The following is a 24368-nucleotide window of genomic DNA, read 5'->3' as shown; positions in this document are numbered from 1 at the left end:
CGGCGCACCGCGCTGATCCGATGGCAGGAGCCAGGTGCTTCTCCTGGTCTCCTATGGGGTGCAGGGCCCAAGCACTTGGGCCATCCTCAACTGCACTCCCGGGCCACAGCAGAGAGCTGGCCTGGAAGAGGGGCAACCGGGACAGAATCCGGCACCCCGACCGGGACTAGAAGCCCGTGTGCCGGCGCTGCAAGGTGGAGGATTAGCCTAGTGAGCCGCGGCGCCGGCCTGTTCCTTATCTTTTGAACTAAGTTAACCCATCTATAAAATGTAAAGGTTGTCAACCTATTACAATAGTTTTAATGGAAAAATAGAAAGTACATAGTGGACATATACTAAATGTTATGACCTGGGACGGGCACTGTGGCATGAGTAAATCTGCCGCCTGCAGTGCCGGCATCCCATATGGGCGCTGGTTCTAGTCCTGGCTGCTTTACTTCCGATCCAGCTCTCTGCTATGGCCTGTGAAAGCAGCAGACGATGGCCCAAGTCCTTGGACCCCTGTGCCTGCGTGGGAGACCCAGAAGAAGCTTCTGGCTCCTGGCTCCTGGTTTCGGATCAGTGCAGCTCTGGCTATTGTCGCCATCTGGGGAATGAACCAGAGGATGGAAGACTTATCTCTGCCTCTGCCTCTCTGTGACTCTGCCTTAAAAATAAATAAATCCTTAAAAAAATAAGTAGATGTTATGACCTATTAACAAATATATCTTATCACCTTATCTCCTTTAATACATTCATCAGATTCTCTCACAGAAGAGAGAATCTTCTATTCAATCTCTCCCATTCAATCTGCACTCTCACAAACAATATGTTTGATCTAATTCCTTTCTTATGTAAAACTTCTCAATTGTTCTTTTTAACTATAGGATATAACTTTTTCTTTTCTTTCTTTTTTTTTTTTTTTTTTTGACAGGCAGAGTGGACAGTGAGAGAGAGAGAGAGACAGACAGAGAGAAAGGTCTTCCTTTTGCCGTTGGTTCACCCTCCAATGGCCACTGCGGCCGGCCTGCTACGGCCGGCGCACCGCGCTGATCCGAAGCCAGGAGCCAGGTGCTTCTCCTGGTCTCCCATGCAGGTGCAGGGCCCAAGCACTTGGGCCATCCTCCACTGCACTCGCTGGCCACAGCAGAGAGCTGGCCTGGAAGAGGGGCAACCGGGACAGAATCCGGTGCCCCGACTGGAGCTAGAACCCGGTGTGCCGGCGCCACAAGGCGGAGGATTAGCCTAGTGAGCCGCGGTGTCGGCCAGGATATAACTTTTTTTAAAAGGTACTTATTTATTTATTTATTTGAAAGGCAGAGTGACAGCGAGCCAGCAGAGAAAGAGAGAGCCAGACAGAGAAAGAGAGAGAGAGAGAGAGCCTTCTATCTGCTGGTTCATTTCCCAAATGGTGCCAATAGTCAGATCTGGGCCAGGTTGAAGCCAGGAGCAAGAAACTCCATCTTGGTCTCCCATATGGGTGGCAGGGACCCAAGCACTTGGGCCATCCTCTTCTGCCTTCCCAGGTACATTAGCAGGAAGCTGAATCAGAAGCAGAGAAGCTGGAACTCCAATTGGCTCTCCCACATGGGGATGCTGTCTTGCAAGCAGAAGCTTGACCCTCTGTGCTGCAACACAGACCCCTTATAGGATACATATAAATTTGACATATAAGGCTTTTCATAGTCTGACACTAATATATTTTTCCTAACTCTTCTTAAGTCATTCATTCCCATTCAATATGCACCCTAGCATCATTGTAATATTCAATATGCTTCATCTTCTGTTTAGGAAAATCCTCATTAGTCCTTCATGAACTGGTACAAATGCAAATGTTTGGGTACCTGGCACTCATCTGGGGACTTGGATTGACTTCCTGGCCCCCAGCTTTGTTCTGGGCTACCCTCCTCCCCATTCCTATTGTGAGCATTTGGGGAGTGAATGGATAGATGGGAACTCTGTCTATCTCTGTCTTTCAAATAAATGAGTAAATAAAATTCAAAATAGTTCTTATGTAGTGATATTAAGTAAGGCAAAATGCAATGTAAAGTGAAGCCTAACAGAAACTGAATATTAGAAATGGAACAAACCATTGAAATAAAATGTATATAACTGGAATATAGCCTCAAGATTTGTAAATAAAAATCTAAAGTAAAAGGAAGAACTGACTCACTCTAAATGAAAGTTGACTGAGCATAACTTAAGAAACATACTACATTGTTTCCATATCTTGGTTATTGCAATAATGCTGCAATGAACATTGATGTGTGATTTTTTAGAAGATGGTGATTTCATCTCTTTTGGGTACATAATTTGTTATGAATTTTGAGTATTAATATCTTAAATGTGGTTTGCAATCATTTTTTATAATTTTTTATATTTTATATAAGTTGTCTTTTCATTTTATTGTTTCCTTTTCTGTGCAGAAGTTTTTGGTGTGACATAGTCCCATTTTTTTATTTTTGCTTTTGTAATCTGAGCTTTTGGTGTGATATCCAAAAACCTGTTGCAAAAGCCAATGTCAAGGAGCATTTTCCCTAAGTGCTCTTCTAGAAGTTTTATGATTTTAAGTCTTTCTTTATTCCTTTTGAATTGATTCATGTATGATATAAGTAAGATTCTGATCTGACTACATGTTTAGTCATAGTCAATGTATGCGAAAATTCCCAACAGTTACTATAATTTTTCTGTTACTCTGACAATAAGAAAATCAAAAGAGAAATTCACTAAAAATAAAGCATGTCACAATTCCACATTATTTGGAAATTATAGGAACTCAACTCATGAGTTAAAAAAATGACAATGCACAAAATGAAATATCTAAAGCACAATGACAATATTTAAAATGGAGAAATGACACTGATACATTAAAACATGTGAAGTATTCTTAAAGTGATATTTACAAGACACTTATAGCCTTAATTACATTTATATATACAAGGAGTCTTCAAAAAAGTTCATGGAAATGTGTATTATAAAAATACTACATCTAGATTTCAAAATTGTTTGACATCAAAATAAACATCTTTAATTCCATTTTTTAAAAATCTTTTAAAGTACCATTGTATAAGGAGATCTTTTTTGTAAGGAATGACTTGGGTAATTATTTATGACTGTTGATAAGTCCAAAATATACAGATTCAATGATTTATTTTGAATCCACAAGTTGGTGTTCTACTGTAGAACAAGGAAGAGTCAATATCTTGTTCAGAGGCTATCAGGCAGGAGAATACTCTCTTAGTAGGTAGCAGTCAGCCTTTTGTTATATTCAGGTCTTCAAGTTATTGAAAGAGGCTAACCAACATAAATGGAAGTGATCTGATTTACTCACTCTACCGATGTTAATGTTAATCTTTTTCAAAAATGCTTTTGCAGAAATATCCAAAATAATGCTCAAATATCTTAACATCTCATAGCCCACTCATAAAATAAAATCAATCATCACAGTCCCTGAAGAGAAAGGACAATGAAATGAAAATGTAGTAAATTGAAGAGAAAGCCAAAAATAAAGCAAGTGATCAAGAAATCCAAGTAGTTTTTTTGAAAAAAATAATAAACATCAAAATTCTGGCAAATGAGAAATGGCAAATAAAACAAAATATTTATAATAAAACCATGATATTTGTGATGGAAAATTTTGTCTGTAAACTTGACTAAACTATAGTACTCAGATTTTTGGAAAAATACTCTTCTAGATGTTTAAGTATTTTGCACTATCAATCCATTTTTCTTTGATTGACATAGAATTAGAATTGATCTTCTGTTAAATCAATAAGGTTTCTGAAATACATAGATGTTAGTAAATATTTTTCTTAAATCTCTAATTTTGAAATGTTTAAAAACCACAGCATGTTTTAATATTTTTGTTTAATTGGTGACTTTCCAGTTTTCTAGCCAGCTCCAGTAAGCTCTCTTTTCTTCCCTACCTCTGACTCTGTTAAAATTGTTCTAATTTATTGGATAATTCCAACACTGATGCTACATTTAAGGTTTTATTTATGATTTTTGGATGACCAAAGAGACAGATTTTGTCTTCTATTGAAGTAATCTATTGTGTTCTCTACTGTCTCTGTTAAGTTCTGTTTAAGAACAGCTGAGTTTTAAGAGTTACGGTTTGTTTAAATATGTACTCATCCTAAAATATTTGAGTGATCATTTTATAACAATTATAAAATCTGGTCTATATTATGTCATGATGTTAGGGAATTCTATCGCAACCAGATATTTTAATCTTCTTGACAACTTCAATAGGCACTCAAAAAATCAAAGTGTTAAATTCTTCAGACTTTGATATTTCCAATTGGGCCCCTGGAAATGTCAAAGGATGTATCTCTCATCTTGTAAAGACACCAACTATTTAGGTGATTTGGATTATATCAAAGGTACTGCCAAGATGTGAAGTGGTGCTAAATTTTAAGTTACAATAATGTAAACACATTTCCAAAAGTTACAAAAGTCTAATGATCTTGTTGTGTTGTTTTCAGTCATGATGGTTATCTTAATGAAAAAGACCCAGAAGCCTAAAAGGGATAAATGTTTTGTAAGATCTTGCAGGTGGTTTAAAAATTACTGTGTGTAGGGGCCGGCACTGTGGCACAGTAGGTTAACGCCCTGGCCTGAAGCGCCAGCATCCCATATGGGCGCCCATTCGAGACCCAGCTGCTCTATTTCCAATCCAGCTCTCTGCTATGGCTTGGGAAAGCAGTAGAAGATGGCCCAAGTCCTTGGGCCCCTGAACCCACGTGAACCCAGAAGCAGCTCCTAGCTCCTGGCTTCAGATTAGCGCAGCTCCGGCTGTTGCAGCCAATTGAGGAGTGAACCCGCGGATGGAAGACCTCTCTCTCTGTGTCTGCCTCTCCTCTCTCTCTGTAACTCTGACTTTCAAATAAATAAATAAATCTTAAAAAAATACTGTGTATAGTAAGTAAGTGCCTCTTCTCACTGGTTAATGAGTTTTATAATTTTAACCATGGCTATTTAAAGTCTTTTGTCAGCCACAGTTTTGTATTCTCCTCCAAACAACTTACTGCTCATGGAAATTAAAAACATTGTTGGTTCTTCTGTGTTTAAATGTGTCCTCTTATATGTTCTGAAGGACTTTTCTCCTGACTTCTATTGTATTCAGTACTTTGGGACAGTTCTATAAACAGATAAAGCCAAAGTTTAACAATGGACTCAGTTTCCATCTGAGAAAAGTATGGTTAATTCAGGTAACTAAGAGCAAGAAGTAATTCTAGTCAACTTATGGTAGTTTTTAAAATAGCAGTTAAAGATTTTAAGAAGCTATTACTGAAGCTGCTTTCAGTCCTGTAATGGCTGTTATATGTTACACATGTGTACATATTATATGTCTACATAGGAAAATTTATTAAGAGCTCTGTTTTAATTGGCTTATAGATAAAAGATTGCTCATAAATTTAAACTGCTGAATTAACCCAAAATGCTTTTTTGGTTTATGTGACCTAAATAAAAGTCTGATAGATAGGTTGTTTTAAATTTGCTGGTAGAAAGAAATTAAATATTTTTTAAGTCACTGACATGTTTGTGCTTGGGTTTGCTGGTCAAGCAAGTTACACTTCTGTTAGATATTCAAGAAATATTTCCAACTACATGTACTTTTGTCTTAAAATTTACATAAGGTTTTGGGCCTTTTGGTAACCATTTTTTTATAAGTTGTTGATATTTGACAGTTAAAATTACTTTCTAATTTCTCATTTGATAAAAAGTTACCAAGAGTAAGCAATCTGGGAGGTCTGACTTGTTCCCTCATTTCTCCTCTATTCTCTTCAAGATGGAAAAACTGACTATTCTGAAGGATTCTCCATTTGGATGTGTAGTTTGAATCCCCAGACCTTATAAAAGTGATGACTAATCTTTTTAAGACCAAAGAATATAGCAAAAAATGAGAGCTTGCATTATGGTATGATTTTACAGCTAGATTTAATTTATCATGAGCACAGTAAACAGGCAAAATCTCCCTCTTCAAATCAAACTAACATAGAGATACAAAGTTTTACTAATGATTCCAAAACTTATAGACAGGTTGGATAAGGTGGTCATCATGTTTGATCTTAGAAGGGCATAGCTTTCCTCATGGGCATTGGTAGCTTTGGGATCCGCAAGGAGGGAAGGCCTACACTTCTGGGAATGGAGAGGCCTACTTCCGGGGAAGAAAGTCCTTGGCAAGGTCCCTGTGGGTGCCTAAAGGTCAACCAATGAGGATCAGACCCGCCTCAACCTTTAACCCCCATGCCCTGAATTTATAAAAGGAGCTCTCCCAATCTCTGGCGTGCGACTTCCCCGGCCCCCGCTCTGTTGCTCTGTTGGGACCGGAGAACCTCGCCCGGGAGCGGAACCCCAATAAAAACCTGTGAATTAATTGATTTGTCTGCCTGGGAAGATCTGTTATGCGCCGGACACCTTGCAGGCATCATCTTATATCACAGGAAAAACACTGTCAGAACACACCTGTGACTACAGATTTCTAGTTCAGGTCATCAAAGATTTGGGATGGAATTGAACACGCCCTTAGCTGACATCCTAAAGCCTTCCTCTGTTCTACTTTAGCAGACCAGGAGGAAGAAGAGTGAGCTAGGCAGCAGGAGCAAAGTAAGAATAGGTGGCAGGCCAATTAATAAAGCTTTACAGTGATCTGCCATCAAGGAGACCCAACACGGCCAGTTCACCCCAAATGGCATTGTTTTTCAATGTGGAAAGCCAGGGCTTTGGAAGGACACAGCAATCATGACAGAAGTTGGTTTCCAAAGACCCCTGTCAACTCTGTCAGCCAAGAGTCAAGGTCACTGGAAATGGAACTGCCCTGGAGTGTAAGGGATCCTAGGTCAGAGCTGCAGACCTTGTTGGCTCTAAGCTGAAAAAGCCCTTCACTCTGCCTGGCTTCCAAAGTAACCACCGCTATTAAGGGCATGGTCTAGCGTCAGTAATATTGCAGTCAGAACTGTACACTTCCTTGTAGAGATGCCACCTATTCAATAATAACCACCTATTCAGGCCAGCTTTTGTCCCAGGCCAGCTAGGTAATGGGTGTCAACAGGGTGTCTTTCCAAAAGGAAGCTCACATTTCCCTTGTGAGGCCTCTTGCATGTGAAGAGACAGTTAGGTCTGGGCCTCATACACCTGGCCAGGCCTTAATGCCCACCCGATTATTATCAAGCCCTTCCTGTCAGTTTCTATTTATCTCTCAATGGGAAAACTTCCTCCTTGTTTGGACAGCACCTTTCTTAGGTCCTCTAATGACTCTCTCCTTCGTTTTATACCCTGTATATTTAATCTGCTTGGTAGATTCATCTTCTCTAGACCTGAAGCAATGAAATTCTAGATGGCTATGCATATGAACTTTGAATGGAAGCAGTTTCTGCGAGGTGGCAAAGTGTCCTCCTCAAAAGACCACCTCCTGTTGGAACCCTGTCTTAACTGCCGCTCCCCATTCTGCCCCTACTCATCTTGAAGAAGCCAGAGCAGTCATAATCCCATACCCCTAACAGAAGTTAGGGTCCATTCTCCTGGGAGAGGGAATGTGAGGAGTCAGATGGGTTAATGGGCAGTTAGGCTGGTCCCAGTGGTAAGATTTGCTTGTTTCTTCCCCAAAGCTTCCTTTAGCAAGACAAAAGTACCTATTCCACTCTTTGGGAGCTTCCAGTTTTATCATGAGAAGAGCAAGGGAGTGGAGATTCCACCCTTCTGAGTTTCCAGTTTATTGTGGAAACAGGAGTTGCCAATCCCACCTGGTGACGGTTTTTTGGTCTTATCGTGAGCAAACTAGATAGGACAAAATTAGAAATCTGGGCCTTTTGATGGGTTTTGTCCCTGCCTTCTAACTGATAGCAGCTCTTTCATTTTTTTTTCTTCCAAAATTGTGCTTAACACGCAGACCCTCATAGTTCAGAGGGCCTGCCTCTCTTGGAGTTTCCATCCTGGCCACTGGGGCAGGAGGTTTCTGACTTAAATAAATCTTGCTTTTCTCTCTGTCTTGTCTGGATGGAAATTCTTTCACATGAGACAAAGAACCAAGGTAATCTTTCTCTGCCACGTTTCACACGTAACAAAATAAGAGCTTAAATTATGATACAATTTACAGCTAGATTTATTTTGCCATAAGTACAATAAACAGACAAAACCTCTTTACAAAGCCACAAAGGGGAGAGGAAAGAGCCTTTTCTAAGTTCAGGAAGGGAAGAGGCTTTTAGACAGACTGTCAAAACATGCCTGTGACTGCAGATTTCTAAATCAGGCCACTAAAGATTAGGGATGAGACTAAACACCACCTTGGCTAACATCCTAAGGGATGCCACTGTGGTCTACTTTAGCCAAGACAAGGAGGAAAAGGAGCGAGCAGGTAATAGGAGCAATGTAAAGATGGGTGGCAAGCCAACTAATAACTGCTTTACGTCGTGTTCTACCATCAAGGGGACCCAATGAGGCCAGTCTGCCTCAAATAGCACCTGTTTTTGATGTAAAAAGCCAGGAGACTGGGCAAACAGCCATTGTGACTTAGTGATAGAAGCCAGCCTCTACAAAATATTGTCAGTTTTGGCAAGAGCTGAATAAACAGAACTGCCCCGGGGCTGAGGGACTCCAGATCAAAACCACAGACCCTGTCAGCTCCAAGCTGAAAAGAACCTTTGCTCTGCTCAGCTTCCAAAGTAATCATGCTATTAAGGGTTTGGCCTAGGGTTCATAAATTACAGGCAATACTGTAAGTTTGCTTCTAGAGATGCCTATTATACACTAATCTCCTATTCAGGCCAGCTCTCCTCCCAGGCAAGCCTGGTAATAAAAGTCAATAGGGATGGCCGGCGCAGCGGCTCACATGGCTAGTCCTCTGCATGCGGCGCGCCCTGGGTTCTAGTCCCAGTTGGGTGCTGGATTCTGTCCTGGTTGCTCCTCTTCCAGGCCAGCTCTCTACTGTGGCCTGGGAGGGCAGTGGAGGATGGCCCAAGTGCTTGGGCCCTGCACCCGCATGGGAGATCAGGAAGAAGCTCCTGGCTCCTGGCCTCGGATCTGCACAGCAGTGCAGCTGCAGTGCGCTGGCCATAGCTGGCCATAGCGGCCATTTGGGGAGTGAACCAACGGAAGAAGACCTTTCTCTCTGTCTCTCTCTCTCACTATCTAACTCTGCCTGTCAAAAAAATAAATAAATAAAAAGTCAATAGAGTGTCTTTCCTAAAGAGATTCACACTCTATCCTTAATTACAGTACGTTTGTACTATGTTGCTATAACCTGTGCCAATGACCTCAACATAAATTCTGATTATTAAGTATTTTGTTTAAAATGTAAAAAAGGGGGGGGCACTAGATCGTAAACTTTCACAGCAGTCACATCTGTTTCTAGGCTTTGGTTGTTATTTCTAAATTTCCAGGTGCCTTGCTACCTGACAGCCCCCTGGAACTTTTGGAATTGTATCAAAGTTAGAGTTCCTCATCTCTAGAGTTACAAAAGAGCTGCATTTATTAATAGCCTGAGACTAGGGGTGCATCTTGGACCTGACAACACCAAGCAAGCTGACCATTTGGAACAGATGAGCCATGTCCTAAGGGGCCTCCAAGTTTGATTATTTCAAGGGAGTTCCCAAGAATGACAGCCCTGTTTCACTCTGAAAATTGATCCACACATGATAAAATGTTTACCAGATCCAGCAAGTAACAATGGATAATCAGAACTATATGGAAAAACATCATGCGGCAAGGAGGAGAGAGCAGTTGTGGGCTGTGGGGCTGGGCCAATCAGATGGCTAGTCCAGGGTGTGCATGGAGCCATGCATTGTAGACAGAGGTACAGCACCCGGCTACCTGTGATGTGTGCTGCCCTGGCCACTCATCAGGAAACCTGAGCTGCCTGCTGACCCTGCAGGGGGAGATCAGTAGCCTTAAAAGCTGCAGGTAATAGACATCTGGATCAAGGCTGTGTGAGGAGTCAGATGGGTTAATAAGCAGTTAGGTTGGTCCCAGTGGAAAATGAGGAAAGGAAAAGAGGTGCGAAGTGCTTGTTTCTCCCCAAAAGTTATCTTTAGCAAGACCAAAATGCTGAATCCCATTGCGTGTTTCTTCCCTGAAGCTGCCTTTAGCAAGACAAAAGTGTCATCCCACCCTTCTGAGCTTCTAGTTTTATGAAAATAGAAAGAAGTTACCTATCACACCCTTCAGATGGCTCTTTTGTCTAGAGCAAGCTAGACAGGGCAAATAAGATTACAAATCCAGCCTTTTGATGGGTTTTGTGTCCAGCTTCTAACTCACTGTGCTAGTTTTACCCCCAAATCGTGCTCACAAAAACCCAGCTTCCAGCTTCTTGGGGGTATCCCTCTCTTGCAGCCCCCCTGGCCCTCCAGGCCACTTCAGCAGGAGGTTTTTGACTTTAATAAGTCTTGCTTTTCTCTCTCTGCTTTGTCCACGAGGAAATTCTTCTTCCACATGAGACAAAGAACTAAGGTAGTCTTCTCCACCGCCATTTCGTCCCTAACAGCTGCAGCCCCACTCCAGAGTTCTGTCAAGTGGACAGTGACTGGATATTCTGCAAAACCCCTCAGAGTCACCCTCTGAGCCCACCACCTTGCTTTGGCCACATAGGAGGCTGGTCAAGCTATGCACTACTTTTGAGGAATCTACAGCCCTGCTCCAGTCACAAACTTGGGAGCTGACTGCTCAATGCACAGTGGAAGCTGGGATAAGTCAACAAGGAACACCTGGGGACTAGGGTTTCAATGTTACCCTATCCCATTGGAGCTAATGATAATATTAACATTGCTGTTGTTCATAGGTTTGGCTGAAGCAGCTCTAAAGAACTGGGGTAGCCACAAACAATTGCTCTAGTCATGTTCTATGTAGGGATAATGAGTCCATTGGGAGGAATATTTTGTTTCGTATAGTAGCCTATTATTTACCCAAAAAGCTCCTGAATACAATATCAAAGTGGGATAAGACAGATTAAAAAAAATTAGAAGATAGCCAGTGTGAACAGATGAGTACCCAGGTAAACTGGCTCCCTGCTATCCCAGCCAAGTGCCACCCCTGCTTGGCTTTGTTCTTCATATGTGCAACAAATGTCTGTGTATGTTTACCACATGGATGGAAAGGCATTTGCATCTTGGCTTTCCTCACTCCCCAAATATACCTTGTCACCAATAATCAAACTCTTCCTATAATGGTAGCTGAGCAGGTCTGAGTAAAGAGCTATCCAGCTCATACCCTAATTAGGCAGCCTTGGAGTGGAAGCTGGAGTGGGCACTGGGGTAGAAGGAATTGCTTCACCAACCACCTTTTACAACAAACTATCCAGAGACCTGCCAAATGATGTAGAACGAGTTGCAGTCATTAATGGCTCTCCAAGATCAATTAGGCTCCTTAGCAACAGCAGTCATGCAAAATAGGAGGGGACTCGATCTACTAATGGCAGAAAAAGAGGAAGTTCGCCTTTTCTTAAACAAACAGTGCCGTTTTTAGGTCAATGGATCAGGGGTAGTCAGAGACAAGGCCCAACAACTTAATGAGAGGGTCACAAAAAGGAGAAAAGAAATAGCTAAGTCTTGGGGCTTTTCGAGTAGTATCTGGAGCTAGGCATCCCGGCTCCTCTCACTGTCTGGACTTCTCAGGATTTTTCTAGCGCTCTTGTTTGGTCCCTGCCTCATTAATATGCTTACCCGACTTGTCTCTGCTCGCCAAGAAGCCATAAAGTTCCAAATGCTCCTCCAAAGCTACTAGCCAGTCAATTTACAATAAATAACAGAAAATGATGTCCCTTAGAATGATTAAGAGGGTCCCAAAGGAGGGAACTAAGAGGAAATAAGGCCATGACCAGAGACAAGGGAGAAAAATAAAACCCCTGAGGAGGGCAGATGTCCTAATCTCTGTTTACTGTAACCCCTGTTCCAGTTCCCTATAGGTGTTAACATATCTGGGCAGTTGTCCCAATCTCTGTTCCTCATAGGTGTTGATATGTCTGGGCAGATGTCCTAATCTCAGTTTTCTGCCACCCCCAATTCAAGTTCCCCAGTGTGGTCTCAAATTCCTCCTGGGTGGTCCTGAGTCACACAGGTTGTGACCAAGCCCACCAATGCTGCAGCTGTTAAGGCATGATGCTTGGAGTCAGCGCTGTGGCTCAGTAGGTTAATCCTCCACCTGTGGTGCCGGCATCCCATGTGGGCACAGGTTCTAGTCCCTGCTGCTCCTCTTCTGATCCAGCTCTCTCTTATGGCCTGGGAAAGCAGTGGAAGATGGCTCAAGTCCTTAGGCCCCTGCACCTGTGTAGGAGACCCAGAAGAAGCTCCTGGCTTTGAATTGGCAGAGCTGTGGCCATTGCATCCATCTGGGGAGTGAACCAGCAGATGGAAGACTTCTTTTTTTTTTTCTTAAAGATTTTACTTATTTATTCGACAGGTAGAGTTACAGACAATGAGAGAGAGAGACAGAGAAAGGTCTTCCTTCCGTTGGTTCACTCCCCCAATGGCCAGGAGCCAGGAGCCAGGAGCTTCCTCCAGGTCTCTCATGTGGGTGCAGGGGCCCAAGCACTTGAGCCATCCTCCATCGCTATCCCAGGCCACAGCAGAGAGCTGCTCCAGTATGGGAAGAGGAGCGGCCAGGACTAGAACCGGCACCCATGTGGGATGCCGGTGCTGCAGGCAGAGGATTAACCTAGTGTGCCACGGCCCCGGCCCGGGAAGACCTTTCTGTCTCTCACTCTCACTGTCTGTAACTCTCTCTCTCTCAAATAAATAAATAAAATCTTTAAAATAAATAAATAAAAGGCATGATGCTGATTAATCTATAAATATTGTAAGAAACCTGGATTGGGTGCTCAGTCTGGAGAAGTGATACACTGGACCTGTCGATGTTAATTTTAAAGTGATTCTGCCGATTCTTCACTCAGCTTCTGGTACCTGTTTGAACTAAGGGAACTTCCCCAATCCAGCTTTCTGTTAACAGTAACGTTGAAGGAAACATAATTTTCAATAAATGTCTATAAGTAACCATGTGCAACAGTTTATAAATGGCTGTTTACATGTACTGATCCCTTACTGCATACACAGCGGACAAAAGGTAGTAAGCCTTAAAAACACATCTTCCACCCTAAATGAAACACATAATACCTCTTAATGTTTTAAGTATTTTATTTGCTCTGTCACTGGAATTCACTTTTCCCCATTTTCCTTTAATAAATCGATAATTTGATATGGCTTTAAAACAAAAAGAATTTTAAGTTTACATCCACTTCAAATTTGCTATGTAAAAGACGTCCTGGTTCTATGAAGCTGCTTCTGCCACTAGTAGGGAAAATGAAGCTTCTGTAATGGGGGCAGGCCTTTAATGTGGGAATCGGACGTCCACCATGGCTGCTCCAGTACGGGGAATAGTGATGTTTACAGTGTGTCGTCGTAAGTGCTTAATCCACTCCTCCTGAATAGACATTGGTCCGCGAAAAGCTAGGTCACAAAACCTGCAGCGGAAAATGTAAATGTCTTCAGTTTCTTCAGTTAATGGTAGTGTTTTGTTCTTTCTTCCAAATCTTGGCTTTGATTTCTTTCCCTTACATTTTAAAGCTGAGCGGGCCTTCGTTTTCACTTTTTTTGGGCGATACTTTAATGTACTATCTTCACTTAGCGGAGGAACACATCTATGAACAAGACTCTTTCTTCCTGTTGTCTTTGGAACAGAAATAGCAGACTTTATTTCTTTTCGTATTCTTTTATTTTTAGGACATTTTATCGGTTCAAGAGATTGATTCCTTTTTCCACGGGGCAGTTCTGGTTTTGCTTCATCATATTCATTTAAGAAAATAGGTCCTTTTTCTTCCGGTGCAGACACTGATAGATATTTTAGACTATTAGAGTATGCTCCATGAGGTATAACATTTTGATATAGAAAGTCATCATTTGAGGGAAGTTTTTGTGCCACAAATGGTCTAGGAATAGGATGACTGGTGTTTGATGACTCTAAGGTTATTTCTTCTGTTTCTTCCTTTTGGATCATCTCATTCAGATCACAGATTGGAGATTTGTGAGCATCCCATTTGGTTTTTCCAAGTCTTCTCAAGTGTCCTCTAACATGATTTGACAGTCCAATTTTAGAATGAAACCAATCTCCACAGTGTAGACAGGTATGTGTGGAAGTGGATTCAGAGCTCAGTATAGCTTTTCTAACTCGTGTAACAGGTGGCCCTATTCTTTTAAAATGTGGCATCTTGTCACTATTGGATATTTGTTCTGGTGATGCAACAGGACGGTCTTTATAGCTTAACCCTACTTGATGAAGATGATCTTGGACATGACTTGACAACCCTATATCTTTTTCAAATGTCGCTGGACAATAAGGGCCGAATTCCTTCTTAAGAGACAAATCAGTCCAATGAGAAACAGAATTATGCTTTGATAATGAAGTTTCTGTATTTTTTAAATGCTGAAGGTCATAAATATTCTGAAAAAAGTTATTAGTTGCAGCAACTTCATAATGTTCACAATTAAAGTCATCATTTTGATCATAACTAAAGGCAGCATTTTCTTCAGGCTTTTGTTTTTCTACCTGAGGGAATAGTTTCACATCATCTTTATTAATCATATTATAGGTTTCATTTTTTATGGCCTTTCTAGTGTAGTTACCTAGCTCAACTTTGTCGTAGGAACTTTCATCTTCTGTTATAAAACTATCTTTCTTTTCAGAATTAAGGTTTTGCAAAGTAGCAACAGTCATCTTGTGCAAAAAACCTGAATGGTTATCCAAGTCTTTCCCTCCGATACAAGTCTCTTCCATACATACTTTAAGTACTCTTTTTACAGCTGCACTCCTATGGTCTTTGAAGCTTTCTGGCTTTTTGGTGTCAAGGTTAACAGGGTCTGTAATAAAACCACTGGTATGTGAATAATTGAATGATGAAAATAGATGTAGAGAATTAAAAGAACTAGTTTCTTTGTCGAAATGTAGAGGATATGATTCATCTGATATTTTTATCATTCCATAGTTTTCATATTTGTGTCTATACAAATAGTTGCTATCTGCCTTGGCATTTGATATGTCTTTTGCTGCCTGATGAAAATACTTAGGCTTTTGGTTAATGCTGGTTTTACTCATAGCAGTCTTGTGAGGAGAGTTGTTTTGATTGTACATATTGACAACTGACTGGGCAACACTTTTCTGAGATTTTTGTGTTCCCTGTGGATGCTTATGGAGTTTTGAAAAATCACTTGATTGTGAGCTTGATCCAAATGTTTGCTTCACATCTTGTTCTAGAGGAGAGTTCTTTGGAAATGTGGTTGACTGTTGTTGAACTAATGGTTTAGTACCATCAACATCTTTAGGTTCTTCAAGGATGTCATTTTTTTCTTTATCAAGTCCAAGAGAACTACCAAATGAATCAACACATGATGATGAATGTACGTATTCCATGTGCCTTTTTAAAACACTTGTGGCTGAAGTAGAGAAAGGCCACATCCTACCCATGTAGGAAGCTGACTTTTTGGATGATTCTATGATTGAGTCCTTTATAAAAGTCTTTTGTGGTGATTTTTTCTGCTCTTTATCAGAATTGACAGCAAGGCATTTTACCGCCACTCCATGGGCAATGCCTCGATGACATTCCAATTCGTCTTCTGTTACTGCCATGAAGTTACGTTGTTCACAGCAATAATGCCTTTTATCTTTTTCATGGATGTTAGCATTTTGAACACATGTATTAGGGCAATTGGTATCAAACACACACTGATGACACTGTAATTGTTCACTTCTTCCTTCATCCTGAAGTTCTTTGAATTTACGAACTTCCTCCATTTGTTTTTTTCTATTTCATATCATGCTGGAATTTGTAGGCAGAGTTATAAGAAAAGGAAACAAAAGGAGCATGAAGTTTTAAAGGATATGTTTTAGTGAAAGGAAAAGTTTACTTTTTTGTAGTATATATGTCTAAACAGAAAACTCAAGAGAACCTATATCTAATTTGAACTCTTAAGACAGATCACAGGTTTAGACACATTATCAATATGCAGAATTAGTACTTTTTCAATCAAAATTAATCAAGTAGATAGTACAACAGGAAAAAAATTTATACAATATCAACCTATAAATATACTAGAAAAATTGTGCCAGATCCCTAAATTAAAGACTATTATTGAATTGAAAGATAAAAGCTGATTAAATGTTTATGTATGGGGAATGAATATCATAAAACTAAATTAATTTAAATTTCAATGAAATTCTAAACATAAGCTAAAGAGATACTTGAGAATTGTATTCTAAAACTAATATGAGATCTATTTATTTTCTAAATTTCACTTCTTCGGGAAGGCTTTTGGCGTAGCAATTAAGACACTCCTTAGGACACCTGCATCCCATACTAGAGTGCCTGAGTTCAAGTTCATCTCCACTTCCAATTTTGGCTTCTCATTAATGAACACCTTGGAAGGCAGTAGATGATGGCTCAAGTACTTGGGCCCCTGCCTCCCACATGGGCCGTGCAGATGGAGCTCTTGGATCCTGGCTTCAGCCTGTCCTAGCCCCAGTGGTTGCTTGCACTTGGGAAGCAAACCAGAGAATGGAAGATCTTTCTCTTCCTGTCTCTGTCTTTGTTTGCCTCTCCGTTTTTAAAATAAAAATAAACAGGGAAAATTAGCAAAATTTCACTCCTTGAGAGTAATGAAGAGAAATGGAAGCATATACTCACAGAAAATTTATAAAAAATTTATTCAGAATAATCCAAATATGGAACAGCCTTAGTGTCTATTGAAAGAAGAAATGTGTAATGAGACCATTATATTAATACAATAAAATACAATTATTACAATTAATGCAATAGAATACAATTATTAATACAATAGAATATTTCTCAATAAAAAGAAATGACCTGGTAACACAACATGAATGAATCTCAAAAACAATACATTCCATGTTAGAAAACTTAAACAGAAGAGTAACGCTATATGATCTCATTTATATAAATTTCTAGAAAAGGCAAAACTAACACACTTTTTAAAATACATATTGCTCCTGGGAGGGATGGGAGTGGGCACTGACTGAGAAAAGGTATGAAGTAACATTTTTAATGCAATGGTAATGTTCTCTACTTTGATGGGATTAAAATTGCACAGGTGTATGTGTTAGCTAAAAGTTGGGATATGTGCACTTAAGATTTACAAATTTTATGGTTTGTAAATTTTATATCGAAAAATCAAGCTATAAGCAAATCTTAATTCTAATTAATGATATCTATGCTGAAGTATTTTGGAGAGGCACTAATGTCTTCAATTTACTTTAAAATGGTATACTTCTTCCCCCAATCAAGATGCATTCTTTTTAAAGATTTATTTATTTATTAGAAAGTCAGAGTTACACAGAGGAGAGGCACTCCCCAATTGGCCACAATGGTTGGAGCCAATCCGAAGCCAGGAGCCAGGAGCTTCTTTTGGGTCTCTTACATGGGTGCAGGGGTCCAAGGACTTGAGCCATCTTCTACTGCTTTCTCAGGCCGTAGCAGAGAGCTGGATTAGAAGTGGAGCATCCAGGTCTCGAACTGGCGCCCATATGGGATGCCGGCACTTCATGCCAGGGTGTTAACCCGCTGCGCCACAGAGCCGGCCCCCAAACAAGATATATTAATGACTAGTTAGAAGCACTGATATGAAGCAGATGCTTAGCCTACTGGTTAAGAGAACCACATCCCACATCAAATTACCTAGGTTTGAGTCCCAGCTTCATTTTCCTATTCTAACTTCCTGCCAATATACACCATAGGAGGAAGCAATCATGGCTTGAGAAATTAGATTCCTGCAACCCATATGAGAAACCTGGGTACATTCCCAGCTGCTGGCTTTGGCCTCAGCTTCTGTGGGCATTTGGGAGGTGAACCAGCGGAAGGGAGTTCTATCTGTCTTTTTTTCTCTCAAATAAATAACTTTTTAAAGGGAATGATTTTTAGATTCACAAATATGAGATAAAATATTATAGTGAAATGCAATTTATGTGACTACATGAAGGGTATATAATGATTCACTGTAAAATTTTTCCAAATGTTCTGCATCTTTGTAAAGGATTGATAAAATTTTGGAAATATTAATATGGATAACTAAATCGCTAAGAATATTGACAATTTACATAAAAGTAAAGCACTATGAATGGAGAATATTTAATAAACTAATTACCAATGCTTATTGAAGTATGGTATTTGAGCAAGTATAGACAGATTAATGAAAATCAGCAGAAAACACACATGAAAATTTAAAGATATATGGAAATTTGAAAGTGACAATTCTGATCAGTAGGAAATGACAGACAATCCAGTAAATGATGTTTTGGGCTAGCATTGTGGTACACTGGATTAAGCTGCCATTTTCAGCACCGGCATCTCATATCAGAGTGCTGGGTCAAGTCCTAGCTGCTCCACTTCTGCTCCAGCCTCCTACTAATGCACCTGAAAAAGCAGCAGAAGATTGTCCAAGTTTCTGTGCCCCTATTACCCATGTGGGAGATCAGGATGGAGTTCCTGGCTCCTGGATTCCACCTGGCCCAGACCTTGCTATTTAGAGAGTGAACCAGAACTCAACACACTCTCTCTCTCCCTCTCCCTCTCTCAAATAAATAAATAAATAAATCTTTAGAAGAAGAAATGATGTTTGAAAAATTGACTTTACTCATGGAGGAAAACAGAAGTATATTACTAATTCAGATCAGACACACAACATAAATTCTAGAGGGATCAGAAAACAAAAGGAATTAAAGAGGATTATGAAGGAAAAGCTCAAAACTATTGGGATAAAAGCATCACATATTGTCATTAGGATCTCTAGGTAGAACAAAAAATTTCTTTGTCAGACTACAAAAATTTCCATGTCCCAAGTCAGAGTGCCTGGGTTTGATACCCACCTTTGGCTTCTGACTCCATGTTGCTGTTTATGCAAAGCCCGAGAGGCAGCAAGTGATGGCTCAAAAGTAACTGGGTCCTTGCCACCCATATGGGGTACTTGGACTGAGTTCTCCACTCCTGGGTTTTGTCTCAGCCCTACCTTGGCTAATGCAGGCATTTGAGAAGTAAAACAGCAGAAGGGAGCTCTCTCTCTCTCTCTTCTTTCACTTTCTTTCTTTTATAGATTCATTAGAAAAACTACTTTGGGCCAGCGTGTTGGTGCAAACGGATTAAGCAGTCACTTACAACACAGGCATCCCATGTCAGAGCATTGGTTAGAATCTCGGCTGCCCTGCTCCCGATCCAGCTCCCTGCTAACGTGCTTGTGAAAGAAACAGAAGAAGGTCCAAGTACTTGGATCTCTGTACTCAAGTGGGAGACCTAGATAGAGTTCCTGGCTCCTGGCTTTGGCCTGACTCAGTCCCAACTGCTGTGAACCAATAAAAGGAAGATCTCTTCCTCTCTCACTCTACTTCCCTTTGTCACTCTGCCTTTCAAATAAATCAATAGTTCAAAACAAATACTTTGATTATACCAAATCATAAATTCTTCATAAAAAGAGACACTGAATAGTTTGTTCAAGGATTCAAAATATATTTTAAAGATATAATTACTGCATATATAAAAGAAAAATTAGACATATCTGTAATTTTAAAGGATTATGTAAAGACAAACAATATATTAGAAAAATAGACAAAAGACTAAATAAACAGAAAACTCCCAGAGAGAGAACCTGAATAGCCAGCAGTGGTAGGAAAATATATTAATCCTTCAAGAAATTAGATACATTGAAAACAATACAATAGTAAAATACTTTTTTTATTTATCTAATTGACAAAAATAAAATTAATTCTGAAAAAAATTGAGAAGAATGTGGGAAAAAATTGAGAAGGATGTGGGAAAAATTGAGGAGGATGTGGGAAAACATGAACTCATACTCAATTAATAGGAGAGCAAATTGGTATAACTGCTTATGGAGAGAAATTTGAAGATATCTATTATTAGAAATATTGTACTACATAAAATTGTTGGATTTTACCTATTATTTAAAAAAAAGAGATTTCTAAAGGCAACCCAGAGGAATCCTTAATCCAGTTCTTCATTAGAAGAGATGTGCAATTCGGGACATGCTCAAGCTGACTTACCTCAAACGGTAGAGTTAGAAACATACCAGGGGATTCGAATTCAATCCCATCAAGGTGGCATGTACCAAAGCCATCTCACTAGTCCCAGTGATCAATTTCTGTGCACAGTTGATCATAATGATAGGACTAAGAACCAAAGGGATCACATAAACAAGTCTAGTGCCTGCTAATACTAGCTGATAGAATCAAAAAGGGAGAGAATGATCCAACATGGGAAGTGAGATACACAGCAGACCCATAGAATGGCAGATGTCCTAAACAGCACTCTGGCCTCAGAATCAGCCCTTAAGGCATGCGGATCCGGCTGAAAAGCCCATGAGAGTATTTCAGGCATGGAAAGCCAAGACACTCTGGGGAAAAAAAAAAATGAAAGATCTCCACGAGTGAGATCCCAGTGGAAAGAACGGGTCATCAAAGAAGGAGGTACCTTTCTCTGAAGGGAGGAGAGAACTTCCACTTTGACCATGGCCTTGTCGAAATATTATCAGAGTCAGTGAACTCAGGGGGCTTCCATAGCCTTGGAAACTCATGACAAGAACCTAGGGTGATTACTGATGCCATAAACAAGAGTGTCAATTTGTTAAGTCAACAACAGGAGTCACTGTGCACTTACTCCTCATGTAGGATCTTTGTCCTTAGTGGGCTGTACATTGAGATTTAATGCTATAACTAGTACTCAAATAGTATTTTTCACTTTATGTTTCTGTGTGGGAGCAAACTGTTGAAATCTTTACTTAATGTATGCTAAACTGATCTTCTGTATATAAAGAGAATCGAAAATGAATCTTGATGTGAATGGAAGGGGAAAGGGAGTGGGAAAGGGGAGGGTTGCGGGTGGGAGGGACGTTATGGGGGGCAAGCCATTGTAATCCATAAGCTGTACTTTGGAAATTTATATTCATTAAATAAAAGTTTAAAAAAAAAAAAAAGAAATGAAAAGTGGCATTCCTTAAGCCCATAAATGTTTCTTGTAGTTATAAGGTCTAGGCAAACTGTTGCATTTGTGCACTAAGAAGTACGTAGATAGCACCATTGTTCTTAGTAACAAAGAACAACATTAACCTATGTATTCTTCAGCAGGGGAAAAGTAAATGAACTGTGAATATTTGTTCAATGACTAGTACATAGAAATTGGAAAGAAGAAATGCGAACAAGAGGCCTTCACCCCTCTTTGTCATGCACTAAAGGCTTATATAAAAATATCTGAGGCACAAAGAAAATGTGAACATGTATCAATTCTAGGACCATACTGCATGGATGCTTGTTACACTATTCTGCTATTTCCTGTTTTGTTTTTTTAAAATTGACCCCAAATAAGGAAATCAAAGAGGAAAATGGAACATTGTAAAGTCTTTTATGAAATGTTTTATCTCTTCCTCCTAGGCTATTTTTCCATCTGCTCTATTACTTACACTGCTCAATTCACTTCTCACTCAAACATTCTTAAATCATTTGTCAGATTATCTCAATGCCAAGTATTGTAGGGAGCTTTCTAAAGAAATTGAGCAAGACAAGAAAGAATATTAGGCACTGTGTTTGACATCTTTCCATTCTGCTAAGAACATTTATTCTTCAAATATTCAAGATTTAATAAAATGTAAAGAGAACTTTTAAAATGCAAGCTTTGTTAATAATGTAAACCTGGAAGGAAAAAAATAATGTATAAACAACATTTTTGTATATATTCTGGAAATATATATTTAGAAAAACATTTAAATCAGATTGACCTAAATACATAAATTATTATTTTAATTATGCAATACAGTGTTCTTATGCAAAACAATATAGTTAAGATTAAAGAAATTACTGTAATAAAGTACTTGGATCTATTTGGGGGGATGTTTTTAATTTTTTCTGAAATGTAGTTCCTCTAGATATATTTCTTTGTACTATTCTGAACACGTGTTACTAATAACAATTTAAAGATGATTCAAGGTTTCTCAGATGCAGTCATGCTTTCAAATATATTCTGAGTTATATTTGTCCTACTCTAGAAAGTATAAGAGAGTATAAGTAATGCTAGAACCTATACTTGAGTTTCACTAATCTCTTTAGGAGTATCTATGCCTTAGCAATAGCAAGAAAACTAAATTCGACTCCAAAAGACTGAAACAAAGCAGAAAATATTTCCCCACAGAAATACACCACGACATGTCAGCCCTAACAATGCTGTAGAGCTGGAAAACAAAATTTGTCCTCACATTTGAAGGATGATATATATCCTATCTATGACAACCTGGCTAATTTTTAAACGAGAAGACCAGCCAGGAAGCCTCCTTCTCTTGATATACAAAATTTCTCCAAATGTTGGTATAATAATAAATTAAATGGAAGACATATTCTCTCACCTCTTTAAATGAACTTGCATAATTTATATGAAAGAAGCATGTTAGCAATGTAACAATGTAGGAAGATGTAATATCATTGTGCTTCTTCCAAACAAACAAGCCTCACTCTAGGATATACCAGGGACACCAGCCAGACACCACAAGGCCAAAAATATATTTTGCTTATTGGGCATATGTGTGTGCTTAATAAGAAGTATGATGTATGCCTTTGACAGGCTTTACAATTCTCCCTACAGTAAATGTTCTTACTCTAAAATAAAGAATGAATAGGAGCTGATTAAGAGAATGGAAACTGAATACAAGGGAAGCTAGCCTCTCTTCCTGCTTTCACGCTTGAAAAGAAGTCCTGACAGAGACTTGAAGAATACTGACCTAGAGATTTCTCTAAGCACCATTAGCTCTTGACTTCCATCTGTGCTCTAGATTCCATTCTTTTCCATTACTCTCTCAGGCACCCTCAATGTCATATTTATTTTTCTCAGAATACATATGAGGGTATTTTAAAATGCTCATGGAAAAATGGAATTAAAAGATCAATTTACTTCAGTGCAAAACTTTTTTGATACACCTGTACAGTTTTTTCACAACATACATTTCCCATGAATGTGTTGAGACTCCTTGGATACATGAAAGTCAGTTCATTCATACAAAAATAAACTTTTTAATCCCATTTTCCACAAACTTTCTGAAGTACCCTTGTGTTTGCTTAAAGTCTTTTAGTAGAACACATTAAAAACAAGAACGAATTATTCCTTTAATCCTGTGTCGGCTACTAGATTGTCTTGTGTGCTCATTCTTTTTCCTTTCTTGGACAGCTGAGTTTTTTAAAAGCTTTTAAAATTTATTCATTTGAAAGGCAAAGAGACAAAGAGAGCTTCCATCTATTGGTTCACTTTCTAAGTGCCTACAATGACTAGGGCTAGGTAGAGGTTAAAGCAAGGAGCCAGGAGAAACCCAACTATATGGGCCATTACTGCTGCCTCCAAGGGTCTATATTATCAGAAAACTGGAGTCAGGATCCAGAGTTGGGAATCAATCTCAGTTGTTCCAAATTGGGATTTATGTGTCTTAATTGATAGGCTAAACACTCACTCTCAAGCTCTTTTTTTAAAAAAATTCACTTTATTTATTTCAATGGCAGAGATACAGCAAGTGAAAGAGATCTCTTTCACCCACTAATTCACTCCAGAAGTGTCCACAACAAACAGGGCTTGGCCAGCACAAACCAGGAGACAGAAATTATTCAGATTTCCCACATGGGTGGCAAGGGCCATCACTTGCTGCCTCCCAAGGTGGACATTTCGAAGGAAACTAGAATCAGGAGCAGAGCTGGGACTTACACCCAGGCATTCCGTATGAGACGTGGAAGTCCCTAGCAGGTCTTAATCAGTAAGCAAAATGCCTGCCCCCAAGTTGTTTTTTAATTGCATATATTGGCTATTTCAAATTCATGTCTTCTGCCTCCATACCTGTATTTAAAAAGGTCTGACATAGGCCGGTGCCGCGGCTCACTAGGCTAATCCTCTGCCTAGCGGCGCCGGCACACCGGGTTTTAGTCCTGGTCGGGGCGCCGGATTCTGTCCCGGTTGCCCCTCTTCCAGGCCAGCTCTCTGCTGTGGCCCGGGAGTGCAGTGGAGGATGGCCCAAGTGCTTGGGCCCTGCACCCCATGGGAGACCAGGAGAAGCACCTGGCTCCTGCCATGGGCTCAGCGCGGTGCGCCGGCCGCGGCGGCCATTGGAGGGTGAACCAAAGGCAAAAGGAAGACCTTTCTCTCTGTCTCTCTCTCTCACTGTCCACTATGCCTGTCAAAAAAAAAAAAAAAAGATTGAAGGGAAAGGAAAATCACCATTAGGATATCACAATAATTGCTATGGGCAAAAACCAAGGATGACTGCTATATTAGTGAGTCAGACAAGAAACTGAATATTTGCAGTGTCTCAAAGTATTTTCCCCCAAATATTTATTATTTACTGTGGTGGTTTTAGTATATATCAAAGAAT

General features: G+C 39.8%; 1 pseudogene; it reads right to left on the bottom strand.

Moving 5' to 3' along the window:
* Nucleotides 1-13233: 13233 nt before the first annotated feature.
* Nucleotides 13234-24368, bottom strand: part of LOC149119663 (zinc finger protein 644 pseudogene) — a 53448-nt pseudogene continuing 42313 nt past the window's right edge.

The sequence above is a fragment of the Oryctolagus cuniculus genome, chromosome X (genome assembly GCF_051225735.1).
Source record: "Oryctolagus cuniculus isolate XC-2025 breed Fujian yellow rabbit chromosome X, ASM5122573v1, whole genome shotgun sequence".
NCBI classification, from domain to species: Eukaryota; Metazoa; Chordata; class Mammalia; order Lagomorpha; family Leporidae; genus Oryctolagus; species Oryctolagus cuniculus.
The sequence above is the reverse complement of the archived record's forward strand: the minus strand, read 5'-3'. Positions and strand labels throughout refer to the sequence as shown.